Consider the following 22,292-nt stretch of genomic DNA (forward strand, 5'->3'; position numbering starts at 1 on the left):
AATGAAACTTGTCAGTGTATGTCCACGTCCTCATATATGGTCCCATTGAACGGAAAGCTTTAGCCACATTATTCATTAGGAATAACTAAAATTTCGTACCTAGTCTTCGGTACAGGTCGACGTTTGATACAGCTCCCATAGAACTGTGCTCCCGATTTTCTGTATTTTGAAAGATTTTTTTTCACGTTATTCATGCGGAATAACTGAAATTTCGTACATAGTCCTCGCTAAGGTTGCTAAATATCAGTTCGTGTGGATGCTATAAAAAGTTCGGCCCGGACGAACTTAACGCCTTTTTTCTTGTTTGATTTTATAATAGATTTTCAATTTTAAAATTTCAAAAGTTTTTGGCTGTCTTCATATTTAAGAACCGTTCATAACCATTTCATATGTTTCAGAAAGTTGCTTGCTGATATATTTGCAACATTATTGTGGTTGATTGTTTTCTTGAATTTTGGTTTAGTATCTATGGAGCGGAATCCGAGAAGAGAGGATAAAAATCGCATTTGTTCTGTTTTAATTTGGGCCATTAAGAACCGTTCCTACAAAGTTCGTATGTTAAAGGAAGTTGTTTATTAAGATCTAAGTAACATTTTTCTAGTTGGTTGTTTGCTTCAATTTTGATCGGTTTGATATCTGTAGATTAAAATCCGAAAAAAAATTATAATGGAAATTTGACCTTCACGATTTTGACCTTGAAGATGGGGTTGAATGGATTTTATGTGTTCGCCATTATTATTCTTTAGGACGAAAGTTACAACTTTGCTTCCACGAGTAAACCCATTTAAAATATATGTGCCTGACAAAATGATCCCTTTTGACATTAAGGCCTCAGGTCTTTGGGGGGCCATAACCGCGAATGTTAAAGTGATAGGAAAAAAACTCCGGGACACATGTCTTCTTATTTTTGGTCTTTTTTACGTTGTCAAAATATGGTTAATAATTTTCGTGTCGAATAGTGTTATTCTTTTTTTCTTTTATTATTATTTGTTTAAATTGGTTAACAAAGAGCTAATTTATAGTGGTTGACGTGTGAAAAAAACGCATTAAAAACAGGAAACTGTTTTTTCTCATGCTCTAGGCTGCGTAGAAGATACCAAACAGTATAATTATTTATTATTTCGAAGATGGAGTATATCGGTTCACGTTTTGTTATAACCCGCATATAACTGTACAGCCAGATTTGAGGTATTTTGACGTTTTAATCTACGTTTTCCGACCGTATTAGCTACAATTTGGCATTTAAAGTTTGAAGAAATCCGTTCTGAAAAACTAAACAAATGGGACGAGATGGACATAAGGAACGAGTTTAATAATGGAGCTGGATATAGTTCCTTTGAACTAGTACGTTCCAGAACTACACAGCTGTGAAAAAATATCACCAAATTTTGTATTTACCATTTAGTATTTTTCGCACACTCATAGTACGAATTTCCTAAGCCACCTCCTGATATCAACCCTATACATGATCTAAATAGCAAAACCATTTAATAATTTGTGGGTTTATAGAAAACATTTTTAATACGACCTCTTTATTCCAACAATAATACCAAATACTTATAAGAATTCCAGCTCAATCCCTTCTTCCAATATTCAGTACCATTTGGCGCTTTTAATACCCCACTCCACATTGTGGTCCATGTCATTCTGCATTTGTATGTAAAATGCAAAAGGAAGTGAGATAGACCCACAGTTCCTTTCAGGGATATATTTATATAGAATCACTTTCTGAGTCGATTTATGCGTGTGGTCAAAGTACAGATCGCATTTATTGTCCGATTCAGCTGAAAAATGGCGAAGATAATTTTTTAGCCATAGGAAGAACTCTATTGCTTTTGGTGAAAATAGGTTCAGATTTGGATATAGCTCCCGTATATATTTTCGCCCGATTTCAGGAATTTGCTGCACCAAACACGCAAATTCTGTCGAATTTTGATGCAATTTTGAAAATGTCGCCGAATTCGGAAATTTCCCAAATTATATTGAAATCGGCGCAGATTTGGATATAGCCCCCAAATATATTTTCGTCCTATTTGAGAAATTTGGTGCACCAATCACGCTAATTATGTCCAATTTAGACGAAATGTGGAACTTGTAAAGGAAATTTTGAAACTTGTGACGGAATCATAGATTTCCCAAATTATATTGAAATCGGTTCAGATTTGAATATTGCTCCCATATATATATTCGCAGGATTTGAGGTATTTGGTGCACCAAACACGCTAATTCTCTCCAATTCTGATACAATTTGGAAAATGTCACCTAATTCGGACTAGAAAAAAAGTTTGCCAAATTATATTGAAATTGGTTCAGATTTGGATATAGCAGCCATATATATTTTCGCCCAATTTGGACGCAATGTCATCGAATTTGGACTATAAAAAATCTGCCAAATTGTGATAAAATCGTTTTAGATTTGAACACAGCTGCCATATGTATATGTATGACCGATTTCCTGTACTTGGTGCAAACACAAAATGGAGAGACATTATGATTAAATTTGTAAAATGTGACTTAATTTGGTGTAGATAAAAAAATTCACCAAATTATACTGGAATTGTGGTGGTGTAGGATATTATATGGTCGGCCCGCCCTTATTTGATCCTTATCTTACTGGTTTTACACTTAAGTACTCATTTCCGAAGTCCATGGCCTAATACAAATTTCAGAATGCAAGCTCAACCCTGCACCCAATATAACATTTATTACCAGTTAGTAGTTTCGTGAGTTTATGGTACACCAGTCCATAACCATATCCTTATCTCAATCCTACTCACCAACAGTGTCGTAAATTCCATGTTAAGAATTACTGCTCTCCCAACTCCAGTACCAGTACTATTCAGTACTTTTGTACTTTTCTGAACACGCTTCCTCCTCCCTCTTATCACAATCATAACCACCGACCGTGACGTAACTAAAAAATTTCATTATTCAACCTCTATCCTTTCAACACTAAGTACTTTTCTTATACATTTGTACACATTTCCAAATCACCTCATTACATCAACTTAACAGTAAAAAGGTTTCAAATTTTAGTACTCTTCTCACTCCAATACTCTCCCTTAAAGTTTAAAGATTCAAGATTTGCCAGTTTCGATAGTTTCGCCTGGGCCCCCTGGCCAAGACCCCAGTTTTTGCCGCCACCGATTGTTAATTTCTATATGGGATTTGATAGTAAACATATTGAAATTATAGAAACAAAAAATCTAAATATTGGAAAGTGTGGGCGTGGCGTGCTCTTAAAGACGACAATTTTTTTTCAACTTTTGGATAAATTTTTGCAAATTTCTGGAGGAAGAAACAGCTATTCTTCGTAAACTAAAAGAGATATTGTGTTTATTGTTTTTTTTTTCGTTAGGTAAGTAGGTAGGTAGGTAGGTAGGTGGGAGTATAGCCTTTAAGAATCGTTTTAATAAATTGCCATAGTGTTTACAAGAAGTGAGCTATTTTATTTTTCCTCTGGTACTAAATTTTAGTGAAATTCCAAAGTTCTAGTCCCTAAGAACTTTTAGGGAACAGCATAAAACAGAGTTTCGTTTTCGCAAAATTATGTCTGAGGCTTTCCTCTTTCAGCCCATATACACTTTGTACACGAAATTTTGACACAATATGAAGTATAATTCATAATTGGATTCAGAGCCTTTTTTGGTTTATCAGATTTCATATTTAAGGTTATGACGACTCAAATATATATATATTAGGGCTATAACCAAAAAAATACCACGCCTGTACCATGTGCGGAATATTTTCCTGATAACGAAAACTCGTGTTTTAGTTCGATTCGGTGAAAAAAGTTTCCGCGCCAACTGCGATTACGCGGTGGTATTTTTGATATTTGCTAAAATTGCAAAAAAGATATAACCCTAATGTATATGTGCCAATTACAGGTTATTTTGGCCCTATAATATAGCTAATATAAAAACCTTGCGCCCTTTAGAGAATTTTCGTGAAAATGCCCTTTGGCCCCGTATAAATTATTATGGGAACAAAGTTCACTCGGGTTAACGTTAACCGATCGCCATAAAAATTCATACATAAAATTTTTGGATCAAATGGACAAATTTCAAAATACAGCTTTTGGGCCTAGTTTCCAGGGTAGCTTACACAACTATAATATTTTTTTTCACAGAAAATATTTTATATAATTTATATTTATCCAAAAATTTATATCAAAATTATATAAAAAATATTCACTACTATTTTCACTACGGCACATGTCTGAAACATTTCGGCACACACTGTTCATCTCACCTATAAGAGTGTCACAGTGAAAACAAGAGAGAGTGTGAGAGAAACCAGTAAAACGCAAGTAATTTACTCCAACAGTTGCGTATATTCCGTGTGTAAGGAATAAAAGCTTTTTCCTTCTTTCTTGTACACAGGACCGGAGAGGACACACGTAGTGGCATTGGGTCATAAATACATATTGCAAAAAAATCAAACAGATAACAAAATCTCAAAAGTTAATATACACAAGTGATGATGATGGCAAAAAGCAGACACAATTAATTAAATCAATTATCATAATTAACAGTGCAAGTGAAATAAACAAGTCCGATTCCTATCTGTGTCAATTCATAAATACAACGATAAATAATTATTTAATAAATATCAACAACAAACAAAAAAACCAAATAAGCAACGACAACAAAATAATAATTATCATCTATTGCCATTATATTTAAAATCGCGCCAATATCTTTGTGGCAAAAGTGCATTTAACTTTACGAACAAAAATAAACAAACAATAACAATATAAATACCTATACATATATAAGTGTGTAAATAATACAAATAAATCACCGAAACAAAAACAATAACAATACATTGAAATAAAGTAAAGGCCAGCATAACAAAGAGGAAACACGCACACAAACTCACGGAGTGGAGTTTACTTAACTTCCGGTAACGAGGTCGTAACTCAGAACGCCGCAGCACGTGCTTAGTGATAATGACATACATTTCGTGTAATTAAATTTACTCTGTTTATATCGCACTTCGTCTGTTTGACGCTGTCTGTTCGCTGCCGCCATACTCGTTGCCGTTGGCTTAGTCATTTTGTGCCGACATCGCATCGCAGTCCTCGCTACATCGTGTTGTGTTGTGCTACCCGAGGATATTAGCAACACACTCACACGTACATCTCTTTACGAACACACTTAATAGGAGTTGAAGGAGAATTACCGCTAGACAAAAGGGATTAGAATAATATTGGATGGATAACAAACGTAAGTCTACCACTACTACTTCCACAGTTCTCATTCCACTCGCACAAGTTCTTGGCCACCATGGCAATGACAACAAAAGCAACAAAAAGTATGAAACTTTCTCAAGTGTCAATTAAGGAAAATTAGAGTCAAGAGTGTTTTGTTGTTTTTATTTAATAGAGGCAAACATCCACACACAGACGTTATCACAAGGGAAAACCGACCGAACAACGAATAATTTAGGCTATCAAGAAAAATGGACAGACATGCAGACAGACGGGCAATATCCTGAAGGTAGAATGTAGTGTCAAATTTATATTATTATTCACACTTTGGCATATTGGAATATTTTAAAACCGTCATTATTCTCCTCGAATGATGTGCTTATTATTTGAGCATCAACTTTAAGTGTTTAGAATCCAGAGAATTTGTGACTTTTTTACTTTGGGTGCAAAAAAAATCTAGAAAAATGTTATATCTATTTGATAGCAACAATTTAATGCTATTGGGGCTGCCATTCTAGTTGGGGACACTTTGACGTCTTCTTATTGAACGGGATATGATAAATAATATTTAAAAAAATGTAATTTTGAGAATTTTAAATGCGGTTATAAGTCGTAAGACTTTGAATCATTCTATATTGTCCATATGGTACACAATATTGCCCAATATTTGTCTTGGACATTTCGTTCAGCATGTGCTCAGCATGTGGCCCTCTTATTCTCATGACATGACCTAGGCAACCCAATCATTTTAAATCTATGCTTTTAACAGTGCTAAGGCCATGTTTATATTATAGCCTTTTGCAGGGTAGTATACGCAAAGGAAGTACGTATACGCAAAGGAATTGACATTTGAAACCCAGTGGGTTTGTTAAATCCGGTTATATATAAACGTACTATAAGGCGTTGTATAGCCGGTATATCTTGTTTTTGAAGAAAGAAAGAAACTTTTGAAGAAAGTTTCTTTTGTACATACCAAGTACCAATGCTGTGGAACCATACATAAGCACGGTACTTTGGAGAACCTGATGATTTATTGACGTTATGATGATTAAATGACGTTATGTGTCCCTGTTTTTAAATTGCTTACTTAGTACAAAGTTGTACTTGTTGACCAATATTATCTCTAGTTATTACAAAACTGATGTTGTTTGTTATATTTGTTGCTTGTAGTTACCAACCTCCACAGTATATCGGTTTCCAATGGAAGCATTCCGCGTCGATACAATCAACATTGTGTTGTCGCCGTTTCTTATCAGGCCCACTTTAGCAGATTCTCTTTTGACTTTTATGTCGCTGGTATATGCAAATAACATGTGGCTATTTGTGTTTATTGTTCCATAATAAAATATTAAACATTAATATTTGCATTTGTATAATAGGGTGGCTTCATCTTAAAGAGAAAAAAATCGAAGTCGATTTTTTTGGCGGCTCCGCTTTTAAATTTCCATTTTGTTAAATTTTAAGATTACCAAAGTTTGAGCGCAATTGGAAGATGTTAACACAAGCCACTGGGACCTTAATGTTTAAAAATCTCGATTTTTTGGCGATTTCGGAACGGCTAGTGCTGTTTGCCCGCGTCATACATCGACTTAAAGGCTTTTACTAACATGTTGTATTAAATAACAAGTTACTTAAGTATTACTGAATTCGAGATAATGAAGCCAATGTGTGGAACCTATTGTGAAAAACACACAGTTTCCTTCTATACATATTATTCATTTTTAGAATGAAAACAATTATGTGTTCAAAAAATCAAGCTGAATAAAAAATGTTTTCATTTTATTTTTATTTAAATTTATTAAATACACCTGATGGCATCTGCTGACTACTTGGAGAAGATATCGTTTTTGTTACTCGCCCTTTGTAAGCTATTGTTGTAATCTATGATGAGCTGGACTCCTCGCTTTGGTATGCCGTTCAGAACTTTAAAGTTGTTTACCATCCTTTTCCCCTTCTGCAGTGCGATTCTCTAACTAATTTTTGAGCTACCCAAAAAATCTGTTAAATTAAAATCCTTATAATGTCGGTAATTAACGATATTATTCTGTAAGTTAGCGACCAGTAAAAAGTGGTCGTAAAGTTTTACCGATAGCAACAATGTTGTCAACTTTTATGAACTTTTGTTTATATGTTTGAGTTTTTATGGTACTGTTTTTTGTCGGCAACTCAAAAAATGAGTTAGAGAATCGCAAAACTGGTTGTTGTAATCCTGTACAGACCTGTGCCTACGCCACGTTTTAAAAATGTTGTTAAGAAGAGTTTTTGACTGTTATAGTACGTTTATATATAACCGGATTTAACAAATCCACTGGGTGTCAAATGTCAATTCCTTTGCGTATACGTCAAATAAAACCTCATTGAGAAGGTTAACACTGCAATAGCCTACAATATAACCATTGCCTTAGTCTGGAAGACCTCAACATATTCAAGAGATTTAAAAAAAAACTACTGCCAAAAGAAAAAGTAGAGAATATTCAGGAAGAACTACTAAGAAAACTAAAGGAATTCCAGCCTTGAGACGACTACAAAGAGCTGTTACAGTTGGCATTGAAATATCTGGACCATTGAACATCTATTAAAATGCGAAATCAGAACAACTTGAACGTTGTGAAACGGCATGGCAGAGGGAGGAGTTAAGCTCATCATAAATTACAACCAATTACAGTCTGTCGCAAAAGTTAGTAGGCAGCATTGGAATCAAAATGTATTAGGGATAAAAAGCACTATAACTTATTGAAAACAAGAAATAATTAAATTTATTTGATAGACACAAAGGTAGTCTTCGGTGATAACAATGAATAGTGCGCAATATTGACATTAATTTCAAAATGTATATTTCGAATTATAAAAAGCCCAAAATTTATATCGCTAATGTTAGTATGTACCGCAGAAACCTTGTGGAACTGTGTAAAAAATGATTGATATTTTTGAACAAAATATAACAAAATCTGCATTTAAGATCCCCAAGAGGATATAAATTAGTTTTAATGGCAGTTATAGTACTTATAGTGACAAATCCACGGTACATTGGATCGTAAAACCCAGAATAATTGGTCATCTATAAACACAACTACTGTAGCGACAAAATTCCGGATGTTATGCACTGTTTATGAATTCTAAAGCCATGAAATTCTGAGAAAACGTCCAAAGTTTTAATATGGGGTGATCTTGATCGAGTTTTAACAGGTCCTGTTTGATAAAATGGGAATTTCCTGAAGGAAATCAAATACAGCTTAAATACAGATTTAGTTATATTTTGTTCAAAAATATCAAACATTTTTACGCAGTTCCAGAACCAACCAACATTTATTTTGCGAAATAAATGTTTGTTTTTTTAGGATTTTTGGGTCATTTTCTTATGCATGCAAATATTACACACTTTTCATTGTTATCACCGAAGACTACCTTCGTGTCTATCAAATAAATCCATTTGTTTGTTGTTTTCAATAAGTTATAGTGCTTTTTATCGCTAATACATTTTGGTTTCAATGTTGCATACTAACTTTTGCGACAGACTGTACATATAAAAGATGAGCAACACAAATAATATGTTCTCCAAGTAGTCAGCAGATGCCGTCAGCTATATCCAGATATTTTTATTGAATATAATATGTTAAAAACATAACGGCCTTTAATTAATTAAATTTATTGGGCTATAGTGACTTAAGGAGTTTGCATCAATTCTAGCAAAGTCCCTCTCATCATGTCCCAGCCTATCAGGCATATCAGATGTGAATAATGGCTAGAAGACAGAGGTGGAGTTTTGATAACTTCATTATTGCAAATTAGCAGATATGAAGTATTTTTGAAGGCTTCTTCTTCCATCATGATTTGTATTGTAATGCCTTCGAGTTCGGATAGATTGGTAGTGGCTTAGAACGCACAGTGGTCGCTGCCATTGGCCAAAGTTATAAAACCGAAAGTCTAATTTTTGGTACCAAATGTGATCATATCTACTTCGAACATGTTAAATTTCTCTAAAATAAATTTGTTATGGATTACTTCTTACTGTACTCTTTGAGAATAGCATCAAAAAGAGAAAATTAAACAGGTTATATTTCGAGGTAAATTCAGTGCAAAAGTTAGGTGAAAGTAAAAAATTAATATCAAACTAAATAAACTCTATATTGGGCAAACTTAATTCGAATACTGAAAAACAATGTATGTATTTACTTAATTGTTATGCAGTTTTGTGTTTGTTAATTTTTTGGATTCGTTATTGTGTTGACTGATGTACTTTTGTAATGTCATTTCTTCATTATAACACCGTCCGACAATTTTCAAAAAATTTTGTTACACTTGAACCGGCCTATATACGTTTGTAACTATAGGCAAAATGGAGTAAAATGGAATTTTTAATTTTTCGATTTTTCATCGTTTTGACCTTTTAGAAGATAATCAAATTTCAAAGGTCAACATTTTTCAAAAAAAAAAAAAAAAAAAAAAATATTTTAAATACTTGTACTCGTCGTACGATGCTGGTGTTGGTGTCATATTAAAAGGGAGAGTATAGGCTTTATATAATAATTCCAGGATAACAAGTACATCAAAAATGTTTACATGAATTTCTTCGAAGAAAACAAAAGATTTTATTCTATGTCATTGTGCGACACGAACAAAATTACAAAAATTTATGAACAAACCATAGTCTGACACCGCAGCATGATAAAAGACATAACATTAAAAGCCACATGTCCCGGCGGTTTTCCCTATCACTTCCACTTTCGCGGTTATGGGTCACAAACGTTTGAGGCCTTGTTGTCAAAAGGGTTCATTTTGCCAGGCTCATATTTTCTAAACCGCTAAAAATTTTCATTTGCTCTCGGAGACAAAGTTGTAGCTCTTGCCTTAAAGAACTAATTCTGAACACATACAATCCAGCAAACCACATCTTCAAGGTCAAAATCGTCCAAGTCAAATTATCCTTAATATTTTTTCTTGGGTTTTGGTTTATAAAACCTAAAAATATTGGGCGGTACCGATTTATGGGAACAACATCAAAGGGTGGACCTACATTAATCGACAATTTTCTGGAGGTAGCCTACCTCCAGGAATGATTAAGTGGCATTTCGGTCATTTCGAATTAATAATTTATATAAAACTTTCAAAGTTCCGAAAATCCGGCGGTGCCATTATGTGGGGACCCTATCCAAACGTGGACCCAATACAAACAATTTTGCACTAGGGAATATAGTGGGTTTTAATCTCATATAAAGAAAAAATATTTGAAAATTCCTATTGTGTTGTAATAAGAACATGTATATATGAATCGTTAACAGCATTTGATATCTATGCGTAGATGCTAAAATAGTTGTTAAATTTATTTTTATTTTCGCGGAAAATCAACAAATAATGAACAAATCATGGAGTAAATGTTATTTATTCTAACTCAGAGGCCATAAAAATCTCTAAACAAATAATTTAAAAATACGTACATAATCTAGAAAACGCGTAGAAAAATGTGAGACCAAAATTATAAAGATCGCGTTTATAACTTGCATATTACAGCAACAACAAAGAACGGAAACTTATTGTTGGGAATTATTTCAAAAATATATTTTTTGGTTAAATACGAAAAATTTGAAAAAAAAATGTTAAGAGTTATTCTATTATTTCGCTAAATTTCCATACAAATCCTGAAGTATTTTGCTTAAACTTCTACAAGAAAAGTAATTAGTCATCGTGAAAGTATATTTGCTTTCTGTGATAAGCAATAGAAATAAGAAGTAGAGAGTAATATTGAAATTACAATCAAAGAAAAAACATAGAAGTTAAACACCGTATAATTCGCGAATCCGTTTAAATCAGTTGAGGTGCACGTGATTTTCGGATACAGGGAGTCCATGTCTATCAATATGCATGGATTTTCCCATGTTTTATTCAGCGCCCAAAGTGTGCCATCAGTTGCATCTTACTATTCAAAAAACCTTCAAGTGGGCAAAAACTACGCGATGTGCATATGATTATAAGGTGCATCCGATTTCAATGCCCCCCTATTAAAAATACGTCAATATAAATTATTTTAGACGGATTCGTCAAGAACTGCGGATGTGCCACTGCAATCTATTTTGGGATAAATAGGGATATTACTCCTGAATCTTTGTAATTTGTGACACACCTTTTTGGCAAATATTATAATCGCGTATAAAGGATTACATTTATGCAAAAATAATCAAAGAAAACCGCGGTTCAATCCGCGGAATTGTCAAAATATATTTTGCAAATTTTCTTACTTTCTTTCTTTTTTTTATATTACCACCAACGCAGCTTCCACGAAAATTATTTGTTATGGTCCATATTATGAGATCGTGGCTAAAACACTTCAATTAATATAAATATATTCATATTTTATAAAATATATTAACAGTTCGCGACTTATTAAATTGTGAACCTCAACTTCAACGATTGTAAAACTTTTTTGAATATTACCATATGTATTTTGAAACGTAATAATTATGTTACTTTTGGTACTTAATCGTACCTTTTGTTACCAAAATTAATTGCTTTAGCAATATTATTAACATTTAAGTAAACATTTACTTGATAGTCATAGATTTTAAATTAAACAAGTAAATACGTATCAGTCAGCTGTGCTGACGGAGAAATACCCTTAGCCACTGACCAAGAAAAAAACAACTAAACCAAACCAAACACAATAATTATGCCGTATATAAAATATATTGATTTTATATCACGAGTTTGCTTTAAAATCTGTAGGTACCCTAACGTGGGCTTATACCAAATCATTGACATATACCAAACATTTTTGGCAACCAAATTTCCTCATAAAGGACTCAAAATATCCTATTATGTTTAAATAAGTTTGAAAGAAATTTTTGAAAAAGTTTTAGAGTTATATTGCACAATAGCCGACAGGGTTTTTAAAGCTTTTGGACCATTATCTTAGGAAGTATTGACTTACTCCGGAACAAAATGTACCATTGTAAATGAGGCCGCTCCAACAATCTACTAAAAAGAGTCAAAACGATGCTAAAATTAAAATTATCCGAATTTTGTGAGGAAGGTACCCGAAGGAGTGGGCCGATATAGTCTATATTTCAATCCCATACTGCACTGGATGAAATAATACGATGTGCAAAGCCTGCATCAATTAAAAACTCCCTGCGAGAATTATCTTGCTGATTTGCCATTTTGGTTGGTGGCGTCAGGGTTTCTTGGAGCTTTTAGGCCAATATCTCAGGAATTATTGACTTAATCCGGCAAAAAATTTTACCGTCGTAAAGCGAGCCACAAAAAAAAACTTACTGAAAAAATTTCAAAACGATCCGTGGGGAGCTCTTAAACTTCACTTTATCCGAATTTTGTGTGGGAGGTACTCGAAGAAGTTGACCGATACAATCCATATTCCAACCTGATACATGACTGGATGAAATAATACGATGTGCAAAGCCTGCAGCAATCAGAAATTCCCTGCGAGGATTATCTTGCGGATTTGCCATTTTGGTTGGTGCCCTCAGGGTTTCTTGGAGCTTTTAGGCCAATATCTCAGGAAGTATGCACTTCCGCAAGAAAAAAATTATACCGTCATAAAGGAAGCCGAACGGAAAACTTACTGAAACATATTGCAAACCCATCCGAGAGGAGCCCTTGAACTTCACTTTATCCGAATTTTGTGTGGGAGGCACCCGAAGGAGTGGACAGATATAGTTCATATTCGAACCAGATCTATATCTGGAAGGAATAATACTATATGCAAAATATTTGACCAAATCGATTGCTCCCTTCGAGTGTTATCGTTCAGACCAATATTTCAGAAAATTTTTGAACTTTTGTGGGGGTGGTACCAGAAGGGTGGACCGATATGGCCCATCTTCCAACTTAAACTAAGTTTGGACAAAATATTACGATACCCAAAATTTGGTTCGAATCGGTTGAACTATTCGAGAGTTATCGAGCGCACAAGCCAGACAGACATTTTTCGTATCAAAGTGTATATACCCTTCTAGCCTAAAGGCTGAGGGTATACTCGTAAATAGGGAATGTTGGTGTCAAAAGTTGTAACGAAATTTAAAATGACAATTTCGGTGATAAATTTAGCTAATGATTAGATATTGCTGCAGTTATCTATTTATTTTGTAACGAATAAATATCAAAATACTGAAAACGCTGTAAATATGCACGATCTAGGCAGAAAATGTGAAATTACAGAAGTTGCTCTCCGGTAAATAGAGCAGAATTACAAATCTAATCTTACTTATGTACACATATCCTCATCTTCTGAGCAATTTCGATGTCAAAGCAAGTTCTCTGTTAAGAGCAGAACCTCCACACATTAGAAAAAAATTAATTTGAAGTCATATTTTGCTATTCCAGTCGGTTGATAAGGCATAGCTACAAAAATTGTCAATTAGATTTTCAATAAAAATCATTTACACCCCACAATCATTGTGGCAGAGCATATTGTGGACTGATAAAAATATATTTGAACATAATGCATCTTAAAATACACTTTTCATTAAGCTTGAGTCAAAAAACCGCCAAAAAGTTGGGTATCTTTGTAAAATAAATGTCCTTCTGATGCTATTTCCATGCCCAAATGCTCCCAGGCATCAGAATAGTCTAACCCACCGTTTAAAATACTGCGATATTTAATTTTTATCGTTAATGCTGTAGACTATAATGAATATTTTGACACTTTGAACGATCTTTCATAACAACATGGTAGTAAACTGATCGAAGTGTTATGTATTCATTTGCAGAACACTGCTACAATGGTAAAGCTGAATTTTGTGGAGCAGGTTTGGAGCGTATTTCGGGTTCAAAGTTAAAGTTATTCCCTTCAAATAAAATGTTCTTACTCTCATAAAAAAGTCGAAATCCGCAAACTATTGCACAATGGTGGGAGAAAATCATCGTGTTGTTTAATGATAAATCTCTTGAATATCCCTATATCCTTGAAATATCGATCCGTAGATGGGTCCATAATGGTACTGATGTGTGTGAAATATATTATTTCTACCGTAACTGATAATAATTAAAAATATAAATAAGACATTTTTAATGACATTTTTAAGACATTTTGTCAATTTTGTCCATTACAAAAGTGCAAGCGTATATTTGAATTGATAAAATTTATTTCTGATTTTTAGTACTCTTGTAAAAAAATTACATAGAATATTTTTTCATGTTTTTGTAGAAGAATAATCTGGTAAAAAAACCAAATACATCATTTTTTCAAACTTGTCAAAATAATTATGCCAGGCACTGTATTTGTCAAGAGTATTCCATTTATATAAAAATGTTTAAAGAGAATCGCAGTTTAGAACACGAATTTATTAAAGTATATTTTTACTGATTTTCCTATTTTCATCGTATCTATGTATGCCGTTTTAGTAATTGGATTCGAACGCGGAAGGGCTCATTATATACGGTGCGAAAAAAAATCACGCGGGTACCTGTACACACAAAAAATTGTAGCCATTTGATAAAAAAAAATACATTTGCAACAAAAACGTACGTTTTAGAAAAATTTACTTTTATTTATTTTTTGAACGTAAAATTAGGAATATTTTTGAAATTATTTATACTTAACTGCTTCGAAACTAATAAAATGAAATGTTTGGACACGATAACAACAAAAATTATGGTAATACATAACACGCCTTAAAATATAATGGTCAAAATATATGTATGCAACTGAACCAAATCCCATGTAAAAATCGTCAATATTTTTAAAATATAATTTATTTGTTTTTGTTTTTGGAAGATTAAAAAATGTAAAATGTTAAAACTGATATCAATAATACGTACTTCATGAGCGGGTCATACAGGAGAAGCATCAATATGGGTCCAAGGGTCAGAAACTTCAGAAATAATAAAAATTTCTTCACGTTTCAGCTTTCGATTTAATCAAATTTTGAGTCAGGGGTTGGGTCTCGAAAAACATATGAACGTTGGGATTGGTTACTTATCAGAATCGGCAATACTGATCTAATGAAGTTATAACGGGCGGTATCATTGGAAATTCGGGATTATATAAACTTGAAAAGTTTTAGAAAGCTCCTCAGATGATAACACTGTGCAACAAAATTCAATTTTTCTCAAAATGATGGGTAAAACCGAGGAGTTTATGAAAGTAGAGCTAAAAATACGTGTATCGGCGTTTTTAAAGTTTACGTCGGAAAGTAACCAAAGTAGGCAGGAATATTCTTGATAAAAATTTTAACTCTCATGCGGTTCATCAAAGGGGTAAATTTCCAAGGCTCATTCGGTAAATGCCACCAAAGCAGGAGTTAATCCCATCATTTTATTATTTTGAACCACGCTGAATCGTGCATGTGAGAGCCCATATGACACCTATATTTTCAATGGACCATAGCGTTAGAACTCTCATGTATTTTCACATAAAATATAAGCAAACAATGGCTTATCCTAACTGCGTAATTTAAGTTTAAAGTACTAAAAATACGCAATTTTACAAAGTCCCATCTTGGTTTTTTTCTATTTTTCAAATATATATTCACCACAAATATTTCAAAGGCTTTTTTATTGAAGCGCACAACGTCTTCTGTATGAAGTCATAACGAAAACCCATCAATAAGTTATTTATAGTGTCCAATAAATGGATAATAAAAATTTTATAATATGGTCCTAAACCCTATATGGCCTTAACTCTATGGTTACAGATTACTTTTATTCAGAAACTCATAGTGAAATTTGATTTGGAACATTTCATTTTTAACCTATATCCCCAAAAAGTGAAGGATCTTGTTAGATTTTGATCTGGTATGGAATTATGTAAAATTAACAGTCCAAAATTTAAACAAATAAGTTCATCCTAAATTATATAAATTTGTAAACTAATTTTCCTAAGAAAATAGTATACCTAGATATATGGTTTATTCTGAAACTCATAGTAGAATTTTGTGTAGTATTTTTCTTATTTTGACAGTTTTCACCTAGACCCAAGTTTCATATAACTTTCATCTACCACCTCGAATAAAGAAGGAAAAAATTTCATCAACAAATTGGGAAATTTTGTCATGTTTTTAAGCAAAATTGATACTTATATTTTCATGCTATAGAATGTAAATAGACATTTCATTTCTTTGGTGACCCATAGTGAAATTTGACGAAGAATATTTTTGTCTCTGACATCATCACTCTAAAATTATGTTTTGTGGGACAATTTTTAATAAACTCAGATGAAGTCCGACTTTAACCCTAAAATGTGTTTTTCATTTTTAGAGATTCCAGGCGATTAGATAAGATTTACAGATTTGGTGTATTCTGAGACCTACAATAAAATTTTATGACAAATAATTTTGTAGAGTATTTGGGTTTGATATGATCATTTTTAAAAGAGTTTTTAAAAGTTATTCGAAAAATGGACCAAAAAGACCATTTTGATGAGGTTTTACAAGAACATTCCCCACATCTTGCTTAGTAAAGTTGCTAAAGACACTATATACCTAAAATGCAAGCATTCCAAGATATAATAACTCGAATATTTCGAAAAAACTAGAAATGGACGAAATTTGCCCCGCCCTCTTTTTTTTTCTTTCCGACGTAATACCCCGGTTACACTTAACCGGATTAAATAAACCCACTGGGTTTCAAATGTCAATTCCATAGCGCAAACGTCAAATAAATCCTCATGAAATGGGTTAACCCGGCAAAAAACTCTAATGTAACCGTGCTATAAACTTTAAAAACGCCGATACACTTGTCTCATATTTTAGCTCTACTTTCATAATCTACTCAGATCTGGGAGGCCTGTACTCTTCCTCTACTTTAAAACTTTTCAAGTTTATACAATTTGGAATTTCCAAATATACTGCCCGTTACAACTTCAGATCAGCATTAACCATTCTGATAAGGGCCCAATCCCTACGTTCATGTCTTTTTCGAGACCCAAACCCCTGACTTTTACAAATAAACGATATTACTGCACTCCTAACGCAAAATTTTATTAAATCGAAAGCTGAAATTGAAGAAATTTGCACTCCGCCGATGAAGTACGTACGAATGATACCAGTTTTAACATTTTATTATTTTTTTTAACTTTCAAAAACAAAAGCAAATGATGTGAATCATAAAAATAAATTACACTGAAAACTTTTGAAAATATTATTATATTTTTTTCTCCTATTCTGGTCCACAGATACCGAACCGCCCAATAATTAAGGATACAGCCAACTACAAAAATGTACCAAATATTTCAATAAACAGCTTTTTAGAACATATAAAGATTCTAGGAACGGTTCATCAAGCTCAAAATTCAATTATTTTAAATCATCTTTTCCTGTTCAGGTCCGTAAATAACAAACCTTTAAAATTTTCTTGAGTTTTGAACAGTTTGTTATTTCCAGACCTGATTAGGGAGAAACATTAAATATAATTGTATTGTTTGCAGATTTCAGCTTAAAGAATCATTCATTGAATCTTTTTACGTTCTAGAAAGTTGTTTATTGAAATCTTAGGTAAATTTTTGTAGCTAACTGTATGCTTAATTTTTAGGCGGTTCGGTATCTGTGGACCATAATAGGACAAAAAAGTATAAAAATCTAATATTTTCGAAAGTTTTTGGCTATTTCACATTAAAGAACGGTTCGACATTATTGTTGTTAATTGTTTTCTTGAATTTTGAACGGTTTAGTGTCTATGGAGCGGAATCGGAGAAGAGAGGATAAAAATCGCATTTGTTCTATTATTTTGGCCATTAAGAACCGTTTTTACAAAGTTCGTGTGTTATAGAAAGTTCTTTATTGAGACCTAAGGAACATTTCACTAGTTGGTTGTTTGCTTCAATTTTGATCGGTTTGTTATCTCCAGATTAAAATCCGAGAAAAAATATAATGGAAATTTGACCTTGAAGATGAAGTTGAATAGATTTTATGTGTTCACAATTATTATTCTTTAGGACGAGAGCTACAACCTTGCCTTCACAAGTAATCCCAAATTACAAGCGGTTTAGAAGATATGTGCCTGACAAAATGATCCCTTTTGACATCAAAGCTTCAGGTCTTTCCCTATCACTTCAACTTTCTCGGTTATGGGCCCCAACCGAGAAAGTTGAAGTGATAGGGAAAAACGCCGGGACACGTGTGTTTTTATTTTTGGTCTTCTATCACGCTGCGGTGTAAAATTATGGTTAGTAATTTTCGTGTCGCATAGTGCTATATAAAATATTGAAAATTTTAACATGGGGTTCAGTTGCATATGTTTTGACCATTATATTTTAAGGCGTGTTATGTACATTCACATTTTTCATAATTTGTATTGTATATCGTGTCATTGTGATTTTGTTATTTTTGAAGCAATCTTTTATATATAAACGACAATGTGTGTATGTTAGTATGTATGATCCGTATAGACTCAATAACGGCTAAACCGATTTTCTTGAAAATTTCAGAGAATGTGCAGGGAACACCTGTGGTGAAAATAGGCTATATATTTTTTGGAATTTCGGAGCAGGCTAGGTACCTCTCCTATGTCCAACTTTTTAAAAAACGCTATTTTAGCACGTCCACTTTTTAAATATGTTATTTATCCAAAACTACTGAACCCATTTTTCGTGAAAATAGGCTATACATTTTGTTGAATTTCGGAGGGGCGAGGTACCTCCGCCATGCTTGATTTTCTAAGAACGCTATTTTAGCAAAACTGAAACGAACGATTGAAATAATTTTAGTAAGCGTGACAAAAAAAAAGATGTAAACACGAGCTTGAACAAGTGGGATAGCGCGGTCGTGAGCTATTTTAATAGTGACCGGAGGTTCTCCTTCAACAATTTTTTTTTAAATCTGAAGTCCATGATATATTTGAACGTATTGTTTACAGATTGTTTGCAATACTACTGTAATTACTGTCTTGACCCTGAATGGTCTTCGCGGAAGTGAAATATCGCGAAAAGTGAAATATCGCGGTCATCACAAAATTTGCAAACATATATTATTTCAGATAATATACATAATTTTGTAAGCGTGCCTAAAAAACACTATAAACGCTGAACACTAAACAATAAGTGGGACAGCGCGATCAACTCCACATTATGGAATACAGTAAAATCCGGATAACTTGAGATGTCACAAGATCGAAATTCCAGAAAGATCCATTGGAAATCAGACAAAGTTATTGATATACAATACAATATCATCATTGGAATCAGAATACCGCGATCGTGTTCGATTTTTGAAAATATTATAATTACGGATAAAATCTCAAAATGGGAAGTGAAACTTCATGAGCATTGATTTCAGTCCTTGGAATAGCTAGGTAAAGATACATTTTTTAAATACAGCAAAATCTCGATAATAACAACTACAATTTATAGAAGTAATTTTTTTATGTATTATATAAATGTTGCCATACATATCCCGAAGGAACATACATACATTTCGCTGAGGGGTATTTTACCACTATTGCATATAGAGCGCGAAGAAAAAAGGCGTTACGTTCGATCGGGCTGAATGAGGTTAAATCCACCAAAAATAGCGAAAATCAGGCGACACAGTTTTATGGGAGCAATATCAAAATGAGGACGTATACTGAACAGTGGCTATATCTCTGAACTATCGAAAATCGAGAGGTACTGTTTTATGGGAGCTATATCAAAACGTGAACCTATTATTGTTACATACCGAGCGCAAATAAAAAGGCATGTCTTTCGGTCGATACGAATATTTATGCTCTCCTCTTTAAAATATATTAAAACCAGATTTCAGCCATTTCGGTGTGATAATGATGTTAAATCCTCAAAAATAGCGAAAATCAGCCGGTACCGTTCTATGGGAGCTATATCAAAACGTGGACCTATACCAACAATTCTTTGCAGTAATAATTACGACCCCAACCGAGACCAACAATCCAATATATAGCAATGTTAATTGACGTGCACCGACCATTATATGTGGGTCACAAAGTGCTTTAAACTGTCGATTTATGGTGAAGGGTATAATAAAAGAGATTTTATATCTTAAATTTGGGGGATACCATTATATGGAATTTATGTCAAAACATTGATTTATATTATGAAGTTTCAAGAGGGATGCCTAATTATGGGTGTATCAATACTGGATAGATAATTAAAGTTTACACGGAGAACCCAAAAAAAACGGGCCAGCAACGCGGCCGGGTCAGCTAGTATCTATTATATAAAACTCAAATGGCGTTCGTACGTGAATCAAAAACTCGACCAATTTACAACCGTTTTGCTTCGCGTTTGTCTTAAAATGTACATATTTATCCAAGGAAGGATCTGACATATTTCATTTTTAGATATCGCGAAAAATCCGCGAAAATTTGCAAATATATATTTTGAAGAAAAATTCTCAGTGACTATTGCTACATCGCCTGAAAGTAACATTGGTTATATAAATCTTTGAAATTCCACGTTGATCTGGAGATATAGCATCGGAATCATATTGAAATCGGTTCAGATTTGGATATAGCTCCCATATATATTTTCGATCCATTTCCTGTATTTGATCGAAAGAATGTGTGGCGGAATTCGGTGTAGATGTTGGTATGCCAAATTATATTGAAATCGGTGCAGATTTGGATATAGCTCCCGAATATATTATCGTCCGATTTCATGTATTTGATGCACCAAACACGCTACGTATGTCCAATTTCATTAAAATTTGGAATGTGTGACGGAATTTGGTGTAAAAATAAATATGCCAAATTATATTGAAATCGGTTCAGATTTGGATATAGCTTCATAAATATTTTCGGCCGATTTTATATATTTGATGCACCAAACACGCTGTGTATGTCCAACTTCATTGAAATTTGGAGTGTGAGATGGAATGTGGTTTAGAAATATATTTGCCAAATTATATTGAAATCGGTTCAGATATAGATATAGCTCCCATATATATTTGCGGCCGAGTTCATGTACTTGATGCACCAAACACGCTCTTCATATAAAATTTCATGGAAAATTGTAATCTGTGCCGAAATTTGATGTGGAAATAAGTATGCCAAATTATATTGAAATCGGTTCAGATTTGGATATAGCGTCCATATATATTTTCTGCCGATTTCATGTATTTGATGCATCAAACACGCTATGAATGTCCGATTTCATTGAAATTTGGAACGTCTGAGGGAATTTGGTCTAGAAATAAATTTGCCAATTTATATTGAAATCGATTCAGATTTGGTTGCAGCTCCCGAACATATTTTCGGGCGATTTCATGTATTTGATGCAAACATGCTATGTATGTCCACACAAGTTTGAAACATTATATTGAAATCTGTTAAGTAAAATGTGTGCAGAATTATTGTGATTTCAGATTTCAGGTTGTCCTTTTATTAAAAAATATTACGCGTGTGTACATAAGGGATAATAATAAAATATTGAATTTCTGATTCGTTATTTAGGGGAGCGATTTTGATGTCAGTAAATGTCATCATTATAGTTCGCGTGTACTTATGTATAGTCAGAAAAGAATAAACCAAGGCTACATATACTAAATACTACATATCCGACTTCTTAAGAGGGTTGAGTGAAAGAGAAGCAGTTACCTATATTTATACCCTACACCACTATGTGGGGAGGGTATTATAAGTTGGTTTTGGCCAAAAAGTTTGTAACGCATCGAAATAATGGTCGTAGACCCATACTTATATATAGCATTTCCAAATTAAATGAAACCTTTTCCAAATTAAATGAAACCTTTTCCAAATTAAATGAAACCTTTTCCAAATTAAATGAAACCTTTTCCAAATCAAATGAAACCTTTTCCAAATCAAATGAAACCTTTTCCAAATCAAATGAAACCTTTTCCAAATCAAATGAAACCTTTTCCAAATCAAACGAAAACTTTTCCAAATCAAATGAAACCTTTTCCAAATCAAATGAAACCTTTTCCAAAACAAATGAAACCTTTTCCAAATTGAATGAAACCTTTTCCAAATCAAATGAAACCTTTTCCAAATCAAATGAAACCTTTTCCAAATCAAATGAAACCTTTTCCAAATCAAATGAAACCTTTTCCAAAACGAATGAAACCTTTTCCAAATCAAATGAAACCTTTTCCAAATCAAATGAAACCTTTTCCAAATTAAATGAAACCTTTTCCAAATCAAATGAAACCTTTTCCAAATCAAA

General features: G+C 33.2%; 1 protein-coding gene across 1 annotated transcript in view; it reads left to right on the forward strand.

Moving 5' to 3' along the window:
* Nucleotides 1-22,292, forward strand: part of LOC141394316 (cell adhesion molecule Dscam2-like) — a 192,738-nt gene that overhangs the window by 9,496 nt on the left and 160,950 nt on the right. Inside the window, exon 2 of the mRNA XM_073968569.1 lies at nucleotides 4,383-5,228. The gene's annotated coding sequence lies outside the window, so the exon portion shown is untranslated. The remainder of the gene's footprint in view (nucleotides 1-4,382; nucleotides 5,229-22,292) is intronic.

Source organism: Musca autumnalis, unplaced genomic scaffold, assembly GCF_047663935.1.
Source record: "Musca autumnalis isolate F117 unplaced genomic scaffold, ASM4766393v1 scaffold_2, whole genome shotgun sequence".
NCBI lineage: Eukaryota > Metazoa > Arthropoda > Insecta > Diptera > Muscidae > Musca > Musca autumnalis.